At 44.3% G+C, this 12684-nt stretch overlaps 1 protein-coding gene and 1 pseudogene across 11 annotated transcripts in view; both read right to left on the reverse strand.

Moving 5' to 3' along the window:
• LOC124804602 (serine-rich adhesin for platelets) overlaps positions 1-12684 on the reverse strand; it is a 416342-nt gene that overhangs the window by 96922 nt on the left and 306736 nt on the right. The gene's annotated exons all lie outside the window — the stretch shown is intronic.
• Positions 12099-12216, reverse strand: LOC124729140 (annotated as a pseudogene).

Here is a 12684-nt window from a genome sequence, read left to right on the forward strand (position 1 = left end):
ATCTTAAAGGAGCAGATCATCTGTTGAGAATGCAAGGTGATTCGTATCTATTAAATATTATTTTGGTAGTAAGGAAGAGATGAATATCTGTCGCATAAGAATCAAATTTTAAAATAAGACTGGACACTCGAATGAATTCGTTATAAAAGTTGACATTTTAGGGCTACGCTGCTGACGATTAAACTTCGTAGCTTTTCAATGCTTTTCCTTTCATATCTGGTTTACCCCACTTCCTTCTTTTTTAACACTCGTGTTTCGTGGGAAAAATTAATTTATTTTTAACAATCTCTGAAGAAACAGACATTGGTGAGGATCTTGCAGCTGTTGTAAATTTTTGAAAATTATTCGCAGCTGCGGAATCTTTAACATTATCTGCATTAGTTATGAAGACATTACCTATCGATGACACATGAAAATGCCGGACCGGGACTCGAACCCGTATCCTCGCTTGTCGCGAGCAGTTGCCTTGACAACTTCGGCTATCCGAGCACTATTCCAGGACCTAATGCAGCTAAAGTCAGAAAAAGTCCTCAACTGTGAATAAATTTCATAAAAAGATTTAACGTTGGCTATTTCAAAATCTGAACCTATGAAACTTGCTCCAAACCTTTTTATTCGTTTTTTTGACTTTTGTGCGAAAAATGCCACGTCGCTATTGAAACGCCTTATATTTTCTACCAGTCGCTAGCTGAAAAGCTTCGAACAAAAACGTTCATAAAAGAAATAGCTGTGACAGTTGCGCCATCCGTTGATAAAATCTTTGTTTAATATATCTGGGACCATCCACTGATGACCTTCAGACGGCTAGCTTACGGCGCTGAGATGAGGAATAATTAAAACTGATATTTTCTAAGTTATTTCGTCAAGAGCCTAAGAATGATAAACTAGTCTGTACTAGGGATGGCGGTTATCGCTAAAACGACCGGTTTTAGGTTATATCGGTTTTTCCACATTAGCTTAATCTGGCTGTTGAAACCGCTCAAAATAACTCGCTGTTGAAATAACAGATTTTCGGTTTTTTATTCCTGTTATTCCCTCTAATAAACGTAGAACTCGAACAAAGATTGAAAATTTTTGACTCTCGCAGTTTCAATATACCGTTCGCTGCTTCTCTCGAATTGTGGTTAAGTTGCTGAGTACTACAAAAAATCACCAGTATCTTCCTACTGATTCCAATTTCTTGAAGTCTGCTAAAAAATTATGTTGTAATCGAAGATCGCACAACTATTTGGGCATAACGGACAGTCAGTGCTAAAGAGTGAAAACTGAGGTTGAATAACTGTTTCTAATATTAATTTGTCCGTTTTCAAGGGCTACAAGCAGATAAACGCATATTGTATAGACATAGGCAGCAGATCAACTACGTACTATTTTTACTGTATATTATGAATGAATTGTTGTGAAGTTTTTAATTTATTACTGTTGCCACAGTTTCCTTCCTTTTTGATTATTTCATAGAAATGGCAGACAAATCTTTAATCTTTGAAAGCAAGTGAAGCATTTTACTTCATTGCTACGTCACTTAGTAAAAATATTACCAGGCTAGGGTTGGTGCCATTCCGCAATACAACGGATGTCTGGCAACGACAGGGAGAAGCTACCGTATATATCAGGTGGAGGCAAGTCTTGTTCGTTGCACGTACACACGTACCCTATGTCACGACTCATAGGAACAGGGACATCATTGTCTCAGCAGTGCTGCAAAACTTCTTATGCCACAAGTTTGTTGCTTGTTTCTGTCGGCGTTGTTAGTACTGATCACTTTCTCGATTTTCTTTTATAATACAGTATTTCAAACCAACGCAAATTTTACAACTGTAAATTACTCCTTTTTAAAAAAAACATTTGTTTAATAGTATGGCTAATAGATATTTCGGGTTTTTTACTCGGCTATTAGCAAAAGATAAAAAATACCCGTTATAACTGAGACCATACAAATACCAAAAAATAACGGTTATTCAGAACACCGGTAGCAGTTTTAGCCGGTCGGTTTTCCCCATCCCTGGTCTGTACGCTCGAGCGAGAACAACCTACTTAAAGATTCGGACCCGCTGTGAGGGAAGACAGCCGGGTGCGACTTGGGTGTCGCCATGTAAACACGTGCAGCAGTGCCCCGAGGAGCGGCGTCTAATTCTGCATCGTTTCGGCTAACGGCCGAGCAACCAAAGAAAAAAAGAGGAAAAAGAGACCTGGAGCGTAATGGCTGGCGCACAGCGTCGCTGAAAGCCCGCCAGATTCACAAATACACGGCCGCGGCGGCTAACGTTGCTGCTTTTTTATTCCAGGAAGGAGGAAAACGCTTCTTAATTCTCTCACTTGGGGCGCAGCCAATACTTAATTTAAGAGGAACGTAATGGTTTGGAGCGCATGAAACAGGCCATTGTTCTCCACGCGTTGCAGATATGTCGTCTGTTTTGTGGGTGGGCTCCAGGCGCGTGGCCCTCAAAGAGCAGGACTCTCTACAATGTGCTATTTAAAGACGACGCAGCTTTGTCTCTGTTGCGGTTTTATCTAATACGCGCCATAAAAATATTACAGTGGACATCAGCTGGTGCGACAATCTATTTTATCCTGCGATTTAGTAAACTCTTTGCCTCAACTGTCCGCGCAAGTAATGTATATCGCTGAAAGTCTGCCAGAAAACGGCACATTAACATTTACACCAGAATAACTCCGATATCAACGGATATACTTGCAATGGTTTGTGAAGAAGTAGTGTTGTATGAAATACATAATGAGGTCGTCATTTTTTCCGATTTCCCGTCTTTCCTTAGTTGCCTCAAAATTCATAGAGGTATATTTCGTCTTCGCAACTAAATGCAAACTTTTTTTTTTTTTTTTGCTATGAACGTTTCGCTTCTTTTGTTTGCGATGCATCTTCAGGGGCCTGGAATACATATTTGTTATCAGAATATAATAAATGCGTTATATGATAGTTACAAATATGTTAGTATATTACGTTTACTCTTGTTTTTCAGGTTAGAAACAATTTTCGTAGCACAAGTTACCTGAAGTTATATTATCGTTTGGTGTTACTTACGATTTATTATAAGCAGAGAAGGAATATTTGTTACAGGCCACTGACCGGCCGCTTTGACCGAGCGGTTCTGGGCGCTTCAGTCCAGAACCGCGCTGCTGTTACGGTCGCAGGTTCGAATCCTGCCTTGGGCATGGATGTGTGTGATGTCCTTAGGTTAGTTAGGTTTAAGTAGTTCTAAGTCTAGGGGACTGATGACCTGAGATGTTAAGTCCTATAGTGCTTAGAGCCATTTGAACCATTTGAACAGGCCACTGAAGATACTTCACAAATAAAGGAAGCGAAACGCTTGTGGCAGAAAACAAATTGCCTTTCATGTAGCTGCGAAGACGGTATAAGAATAAATACAGATTGTGCCACAAAGTGTAAGTCATGATGCTTCAAAATTAAATCTCTCTTAATACTACATTCTGTAAGAAGGATGCTCCACTTGGCTTACGTAGTCTCGATTATAAGCCTAAACGCTTAAACCCTACATCAAACGGCGAATCGTTTGATTACAGAAATATCTTGAGCTTTTTGTTCGGCTACAGAAGCCCGATATACGTAAATAACCGTTCATCTTTTTGAATGTCGAGACATTGCTTTGATGATGACGTATCAAGAACTAGTCTGATATCAGATAACGACTGGTCAGTGAGGCCTGAAAATTCAATCGTGCGTTGGGTATGTGACTCTCTGTGAGCTGGTCCGTTTTCACTTACATTATGGGTTACATAGTGTACGCGAAACTTCCTTTAGCAGCATACAACTAGTTAGTTTTACTTTCCATGGATCATTTTGTACGATAAATCGTAATGATGTGGAAGAATCATTTTAGATTCACATCGCAGATTAATTTGTACATAGACTTTGGTTACATTCTGAACATTTGTAAGCGTGAGTGTTTTTTACAAAAAGAAAAAAATGACATACAGAAGTGAGTTAGTAATTCCTACCCACGACCTTTTACACACTACAATAATAGAAATTCTTCTACGGAACAGAAGGAGTTGTCAAGGAGAGACTTCTTCATGGTTGTTTTCAAATTTTACTTTGTTGTCTGTCAGACCTTTTATATTAAGTGATCAAAAACTTTTCTTGCATCGTTCTGCGCCCCTTTTTGTGCTAAAGACAACCTTGATGCGGAGTAATGAACGTCGTTTTTCCTTCTGGTATTGTAATTATGTGTATCATTGTTCCTTTTGAACTGCAGTGGATTATGTACTACAAACTTCATGAGGGAATAAATACAGTGCATAGCAGCAGTCAGAATGCCCAATGCCTTAAACAGGTATCTACAAGATTTTCGTGGTGAGCACCAAAAATTACTCTTGCAGCACGTTTTTAAGCAACCGAGATTTTCTTTCTTAATGGTGAATTACCCCAGAACATTACTCCATATAACGTTACTGAATGAAAATATGTAAAATATGTCAACTTACTGATTTGTCTTCCCCCCCCCCCCCCCCCCCCCCCGCCTCCGAAGTGCAAATGTGGCTGAACTAAGTTGTTTTAGGAATTCCAAGATGTGCTTTTTCCTGTTTAAATTCTCGTCGATATGGACATCTACACTGAAGCAACAAGAACGAACGCTGTGTAATGCACTTTCTACATTATGCATAAAGGCAAAAAATATTCGGAGTAAGCAATAATCTTACAGCGTCTCTTGTATCAGGAATGAAATACACAATATTTTGGCACAATGTATTCTATATATGAATGTAACATTATTTGATCAGAAAGATTGAGTGATTGTAAATGTGCCCACAGCAGTTAACACCACCAGTCAAACAGGAGCGAAATTAACTGAATTTTCCGTCGGTGCTTTGCAGAACATGATAATAATATTAACACGGAAAACACTTCTTAACTTTCTGCGAAATTATATTGATTTGGTCACGAACTGGCTTTTCGTCTTCTTAGGCACCGAGCGAGGTGGCGCAGTGGTTAGACACTGGACTCGCATTCGGGAGGACGACGGTTCAATCCCGCGTCCGGCCATCCTGATTTAGGTTTTCCGTGATTTCCCTCAATCGCTCCAGGCAAATGCTGGGATGGTTCCTTTCAAAGGGCACGGCCGACTTCCTTCCCCGTCCTTCCCTAATCCGATGAGACCAATGACCTCGCTGTCTGGTCTCCTTCCCCGAAACAACCAACCAAGTCTTCTTAGGCAATCTTCAGATGACAACTGATCGTCGTAAACATAGATAAATATGATCTGCGACTTACACAGATATTATTTGTACAGCAGATAAAAAAATGACAGAGCGCGTACATTGGAAAACAATACATTTTCGTCTCATAGAAATAATTACATTGACTTAATTTAAGAAAAGGAAAGCAGGCAATTGAGAATGATCATTTAAGACAAAGCTGGCATTTTGTGTCACGTGTTTGTAGATTTCCAGTATTTCTGCTTTCCTTAACAGAATGTAAAACTTCACACTCTACATCCTATGAATGGTTTTCTGTTAAAAGATGATCAGCAAGAGTTGAATCTTTCTTCCTCGATCTCTACCTCCTCTCATGTTCAAATGGCCTCTTTGCCACAGTGTGTCTGATAGAACAACACTTACTTTTCCGTACTGCTTGCATGTGATTTTATACACACTACTCCGTGCCAAGGGTTGCAATTTCTCTTTACTATTGAATAACAATTTTGATATGCTATTGGTGTTGTACTTACGAGTTGCGAGACTTTAACGTTTTTGCAAGGTTGTCTGAAATGCTGCCAATATTAAAATTATGGACGAAATGTCTATAGTGGACAAACGCTGATAGGACACGCCGAAACTACAGACTTATTTCCTGAAAAACAGCCGAGTGAACCGAAAAATTACGACCTGAGTGCATTTCCAACTTCTCACGGCGTAATGAATAGTCCATTAAATTTCGGGCATACAGCCGCGCAAATAAAATTTCCTCCATTGATATTTCGACCGCGTATCGTCCGGCCATCCTCAGAGTGAGTCACAAGACTGTGACTGTAACTCACTCTGAGGATGGCCGGACGATACGCGGCCGAAATATCAGTGGAGGAAATTTTATTTGCGCAGCTGCATGCCCGGAATTTAATGGACTATGCGACATGAGTGTTTGTCACGGCATCACGCAGACATACTTAAAACATGACTTTTCTGACAAAATTCTCTGAAAGCGACAGATTAAGCTATTTCTGCACTTCCAAAGTTTTATTCGTCAGGCGAGGAAAGTTACAAGCAAAAACGAGAAGACTATTTACAGATACGTCAAACTGTCATATTACGAGGATTCTCTGCAAAGTTAATATGTGAGTCTCATAAAACTAGTTGTTAGTATCGCAGAGTTGTTTGCTTATGACTTCAGTTTTACCACTTGTAAATTGAGTACATATGCCAACGCAGAGTTCCCCTCTGATACTATGATTTGCTTTTTTCATGCGGAAGGCGAAATATCTATTGAAGTCAATCGCGATGTCTATTTGTGGATAAAGTCTTATGAAGAGCATAATATCGTAGAATGAGAAGGAAAAATTCTGCCAATGACGAGTCAGGCCACGGAAGTCCATCCTTAGCCTCTGACGAAACTAATGGATACTTCATCAATGGATACCAGTGCCAAGGACTACAAAACTTACAAACAGTTTGAGATATCGAAGACTCTGTTCATGCTGGGTGGCACAAATTCTGGGTATAAGTAACGAACTAAATCGTTAAGATGTGATACATACATTTCTCACTCTTCTCACTGAGGAGCCAAAAAATTATTACCACCTAATTAATAGCGTACTGGTCCTTCTTTGGAACGCAGTACAGCAGCTATTCTGCGTGGAGTGAATTCGGAAAGTTCTTGGCAGTTTTCGGAAGTATGTAGCACCACGCAGTTCCTGAAAATTACGGAGTGGTAGTTTGCGGACGCGGAGCTGGTGCCCAAAAACGTTACGGATATGTTCCATCAGGTTCAGATCAGGCGAATCTGGTGAGCAAGACATCAACGTCGGTTCACTGCCATGCTCCTCAAACCACCGTAGCACGATTCTGGTCTTGTGACAAGGACATTTATCCTGCTGGAAGATGCCATCACTGTAAGGGAAGGCTTCAGACATGAAGGGATGCAGACGGTCTGCGACGTGCTCCCATGCTGGTCACAAGACTGGTAACGAGTTCTTATGGTACGGCATTCCATTCCTCCACCGGTGCGCTTGACAGCTGCTGAGTGGTCGTTAGTGAATGTGGACGTGCTGCAATACAGCTGCCCACCGCTTCCCAAACTTATTTGATGAGATTTAGCTCCAGAGAACGGGCAGCTCAGTCCATCTGCCAAATATCCTCTAGTTCCAAGGGCTCATCCACCTACGCAGTTCGATTTGGTCACGCACTGTCATCGATAAAAGTGAAATAAGGGCTGAATGCACCGCTACAAAGAGGCAATGGGGAAGGAGTATAGTGTCACAATAACATTGCCCGGAGAGTACCGTGTTCAAAGATTTGTAGCGCAGTACGTCCATGTAACATTTTGCCTCCACACGCTGTAGCACCTGGACCATCAAAAGGATGATGTTCGACAATGGTCCTGGGTGCATTAAGTATTCCTACCTCTCACCATATAAAGGCAACCAGGAACATTGTCGAACATAATCGTTTTGGTGGCCGAGGTGTATGTGTGTGGGGATAATACACTCATGCGCATAAATTAAGGATAATGCTGATACATGGTGAAACAACGCTCTGGTGGGCGGTTTGTGGGTTTAAATTACCTCGAGGTATGACCATGCGGTGCATTTGACCTGCAGTCGTGGCACGGTGGCGCTGGCAGCAGTCCACATACGCAGAGGTGTGCTTGTGCTTGTCAGGGCCGGTGGAGCGAGTAAGTGTGCAGACGTTTTCAGACATGCTAATGGTGACTGGTTGTTGAAAATGGCACAAAGAACACATATTGATGACGTTATGAGGGGTAGAACACTTGGGCAACTGGAGGCTGATCAAACACAGCAGATTATATCACGAGCCCTCCGTGTGCCACAAAGTGTGATCTCAAGATTATGGCAACAATCCAGCAGACAGGAAACGTGTCCAGGCGCTACAGTACGGGACGTCCACAGTGTACAATACCACAAGAAGACCGATATCCCACCAGCAGTGTCCGCAGACGGCCACGGAGTACTGCAGGTAGCCTTGCCCGGGACCTTACTGTAGCCAATGGAACAGTTGTATCCAGACACACAGTCTACAGACGACTGAAGAGACATGGTTTATTCGCCCGGAGAACTGCAAGGTGCATTCCACTGACCGCTGGTCACAGGAGAGCCCGTAAAGCCTGGTGTCAAGAACACAGTACATGGTCATTGGAACAGTGGCCCCAGGTTATGTTCATAGGCGAGTCCATGTATAGTCTGAACAGTGATTCTCGCTGGGTTTTCATATGGTGTGAACCAGGAACCAGATACCAACCCCTTAATGTCCTTGAAAGGGACCTGTATGGAGGTCGTGGTTTGATGGTGTGGGGTGGGATTATGATTGGTGTACGTACACCCCTGCATGTCTTTGACAGAGGAACTGTAACAGATCAGGTGTATCGGGACGTCATTTTGCACCAGTATGTCCGCCTTTTCATGGGTGCGGTGGGTCCCTCCTTCTTCCTGATGGATGATAACACAGGGCCCCACCGAGCTGCCATCGTGGAGGAGTACCTTGAAACAGAAGATATCAGGCGAATGGAGTGGCCTGCCTGTTCTCCAGATATAAACCCTATCGAGCACGTCTGGGATGCTCTCGGTCGACGTATCACTGCACGTCTTCAAACCCCTAGGACACTTCAGGAGCTCCGACAGGCACTGGTGCAAGAATGGGACGCTATACCCAGCAGCTGCTCGACCATCTGATCCAGAGTATGCCAATCCGTTCTGCGGCCAGTGTACGTGTCCACGGTGATCATATCCCATATTGATGTCGGGGCACATGTGTAGGAAACAGTGGCGTTTTGTAGCACACGCGTTTCGGGACGGTTTTCTCAACTTATCACCAATACCGTGGACTTACAGATCTGTGTCGTGTGTGTTCCCTATGTGCCTATGCTATTAGCGCCAGTTTTGTGTAGTGCCACGTTATGTGGTACCACATTCTGCATTATCCTTAATTTATGAGCATGAGTGTATTACATGGGCATACTGACCTCCAACTCATTGAACATGGTACACTCACTGGTCAGCGTTGTTGTGAGACTATACTCCTTCCCCATATCCGTCTTTCAGGGATGCATTCGGCCCTGACTTCATTTTTATGGATGCCAATGCGAGAGCGCCTCAAACTGCGCAAGCAGAGGTGGTCTTGAAATGAGTCTATAGTCGGCGAATGGACTGCCCTGAACGTTCCCCATCTCCAGCCCCATCGAGCACGTGTGGGATGCGTTGGGGAGACGTATTGCAGAACGTGCACATGAACCAACCATCATCCAGCACTTGTGAAGCGCGCTGGTAGAGCACTGACACACCCTATCACGAGAACTCCTTAACAACCTTGTCGCCAAAATGGGATGACGCTGCATAGCTTCCGCTGCCGTCTATGCTGATCACACAACCTCTTAACAAGTACGTAATAAAATGAAACACCTGCAAGCGTAATTTAGATGTTAATTTATCATATGGCAACCAGTTTCGGTGACCATCTTCAGGTTTTAGCTGATGTTGATTGGAGTGGCAATCAGTAAAACAAAGCCGTTTTTCGTTGCGATGGGATCTTCTCATGAAATTTCAATCACTAGTTTTCTCTTCCAATTGTGAAAACATTCTTTTGGCACCAACCTACATAGGGAGAAATGATAAACACGATAAAATAAGAACAATCAGAGATCGCACAGAAAAAATTTAAGTGCTCGTTTTTCCAGCGCGCCGTTCGAGAGTGGAACAGTAGAGAGACAGCTGGAAGGTGGTTCAAATGGTTCAAATGGCTCTGAGCACTATGGGACTTAACAGCTGAAGTAATCAGTCCCCTAGAAATTCGAACTACTTAAACCTAACTAACCTAAGGACATCACACACATCCATGCCCGAGGCAGGATTCGATCCTGCGACCGCAGCAGTCGCGCGGTACCAGACTGAAGCACCTAGAACCGCTCGGCCACTGCGGCCAGCTGGTAGGTGGGTCATTGAACCCTCTGCCAGGCACTTTATTGTGAATAGCAGAGTAATCACGTAGATGTAGATTCAGAGAAGGGGGTGAACTCCGATTGTATACACGGTCCACATCGGTGGCCAGCATCTATGAACTGATTTCCGCAGGAAACTGTAACAACTATGTTGTGTCTGCAGCCATCAGCTACCAACTCGAGTGAGTCAGCTACCAACTCGAGTGAGTCTAATGAGTTTTCAGAACACGTTTATGGAATCATTTCGTGTGTCGCTATTTCACGTCCAGTTTTTGCGAACTGTTGTGTAAATACACTGCTGGCCACCGTAAATGCAACACCCTGAAGGAAGCATCCGAATCAAGTGAAATTTACACCATGGGTTTGCAGCGATGAGATATGCAACTGATTAGAATTTCAGCGCAGACGCACATCACGCGCGCCTGTGGCGCCACCTCATAGCGCCATTTAAGGCTTGGCGATTTCGACGAGTGTACGTTCGGCACTTGTGTTTACCTTGTGGTTGTTTCACAAGACGATCAGTTATGCCTCGTAGTCAACAGCGAACATCTTTTGATCAAGTATCCGAGTTCGACAGAGGAAGGATAGTGGCTTACCGAGATTGTGGATTATCATACAGAGAAATCGCTAGTCGTGTTGGACGAAACCAAACAACTGTAATGCGGATATGTGACCGTTGGATGCAGGAGGGTACGACGGACCGACGTGGTCGATCGCATTCACCTCGGTGCACCACTGCACGTGCTGATAGGCAAATTGTGCGCATGGCAGTGACGGATCGCTCAGTGACATCCCGAACCATAGCACAGCACATTGCGTCTGTAACGCATCATCCAGTGTCTGCGCGTACCATTCGACGCCGTTTACAGCAGAGTGGTCTGTCCGCAAGACGTCCATTGCTTCGTCTACCATTGACGCAGAACCACAGACGTCTCCGTCGCCAATGGTGTGATGACAGACGGATGTGGACGGCAGAATGGAATGACGTTGTCTTTACTGACTAGGCACGCTTCTGTCTGCAGCACCACGATGGTCGGATTCGAGTGTGGAGACACCGTGGAGAGAGGATGCTGGACAGCTGCATTATGCACCGCCACACTGGTCTTGCACCGGGTATTATGGTATGGGGCGGTATTGGATATTACTCTCGCACGCCTGTAGTACGCATTGCCGGTACTTTAAATAGCCGGCGCTACATATCCAAGGTGTTGGAGCCAGTTGTCCTTCCTTACCTTCAGGGCTCGGCCACAGCCATATTTCAACAGGATAATGCGCGACCACACGTGGCACGCATTGTCCAAAGGTTCTTCGTCAATAACCAGATTGAATTGATTCCCTGGCCGGCTCGCTCTCCGGATCTTTCGCCGATAGAAAACATGTGGGCCATGGTTGCTCAACGAGTGACCCAGATTACATCCCCAGCTGCCACACCAGATGATATTTGGCAACGTGTGGAAGCTGCTTGGGCTGCTGTACCCCAGGAAGACATCCAACGTCTCTTTGACTCAATGCCGAGACGTGTGGCAGCGGTGATCTCCAACAATGGCGGCTACTCTGGCTACTGATTCTGGCAGGAACCACATGTCACAGACGTCTGTAAACGTAATCATTTGATACTTGGTCAACATGTTATCTACAAAATAAATCTTGTTGTGCTACCTCTTGTCTTTCTTGGTGTTGCATTTACGGTGGCCAGCAGTGTATTTCGTGCTGTTTAATCAACTATATAGCGATACAAAATGAAATTCTCTCCGTCCGAACAGGCCATGAAGGCCCAACGGTATCGACCGGCCGCCGTGTCATCCTCAGCCCACAGGCAGCACTGGATGAGGATATGGAGGGGCATGTAATCAGCACACCGCTCTTGCGGCCGTTGTCATTTTTTCGTGACCGGAGCCGCTACTTCTCAATCAAGTAGCTCCTCAGTTTGCCTCACAAGGGGTGAGTGCACCCCGCTTGCCAACAGCGCTGGACAGACCGGATGGTCACCCATCCAAGTGCCAGCCCAGCCCGACAGCGCTTAACTTCGGTGATCTGACGGGAACCGGTGGTATCACTGCGGCAGGGTCGTTGGCACAAGTGAAATTCTGCTCGAATAGAATTATGACGTTACTCTGCTTTCCGACAGCAACTTGCAACGGAAGAGAGATCTACAAATGTAACTGTCATAATGGATATGTAAAGTATGTTGTTTAATTGCTAAAACAGTGCATGCTGCAAGGTCTCAGTTGCAAATTACCTATCTAACGGCTTCCAGAAGCAACATAAATTTGATTTTCAGTATTTTATATAATTATCTACCGAATTTTCTCGACTGTCTTTCCACAGTGGCAACACCGGTTCCCGGCAGATCACCGAAGTTAAGTGGTGTCGTGCTGGGCTAGCACTTGAATAGGTGATCATTCGGTCTGCCGAGCGCTGTTGGCAAGCGGGGTGCACTCAGCCCTTGTGAGGCAAACTGAGGAGCTACTTGAGTGGGAAGTAGCGGCTCCGCTCTCGTAAACTGACATACGGCCGGGAGAGCGGTGTGCTGACCACATGCC

Source organism: Schistocerca piceifrons, chromosome 1, assembly GCF_021461385.2.
Source record: "Schistocerca piceifrons isolate TAMUIC-IGC-003096 chromosome 1, iqSchPice1.1, whole genome shotgun sequence".
Lineage (NCBI taxonomy): Eukaryota > Metazoa > Arthropoda > Insecta > Orthoptera > Acrididae > Schistocerca > Schistocerca piceifrons.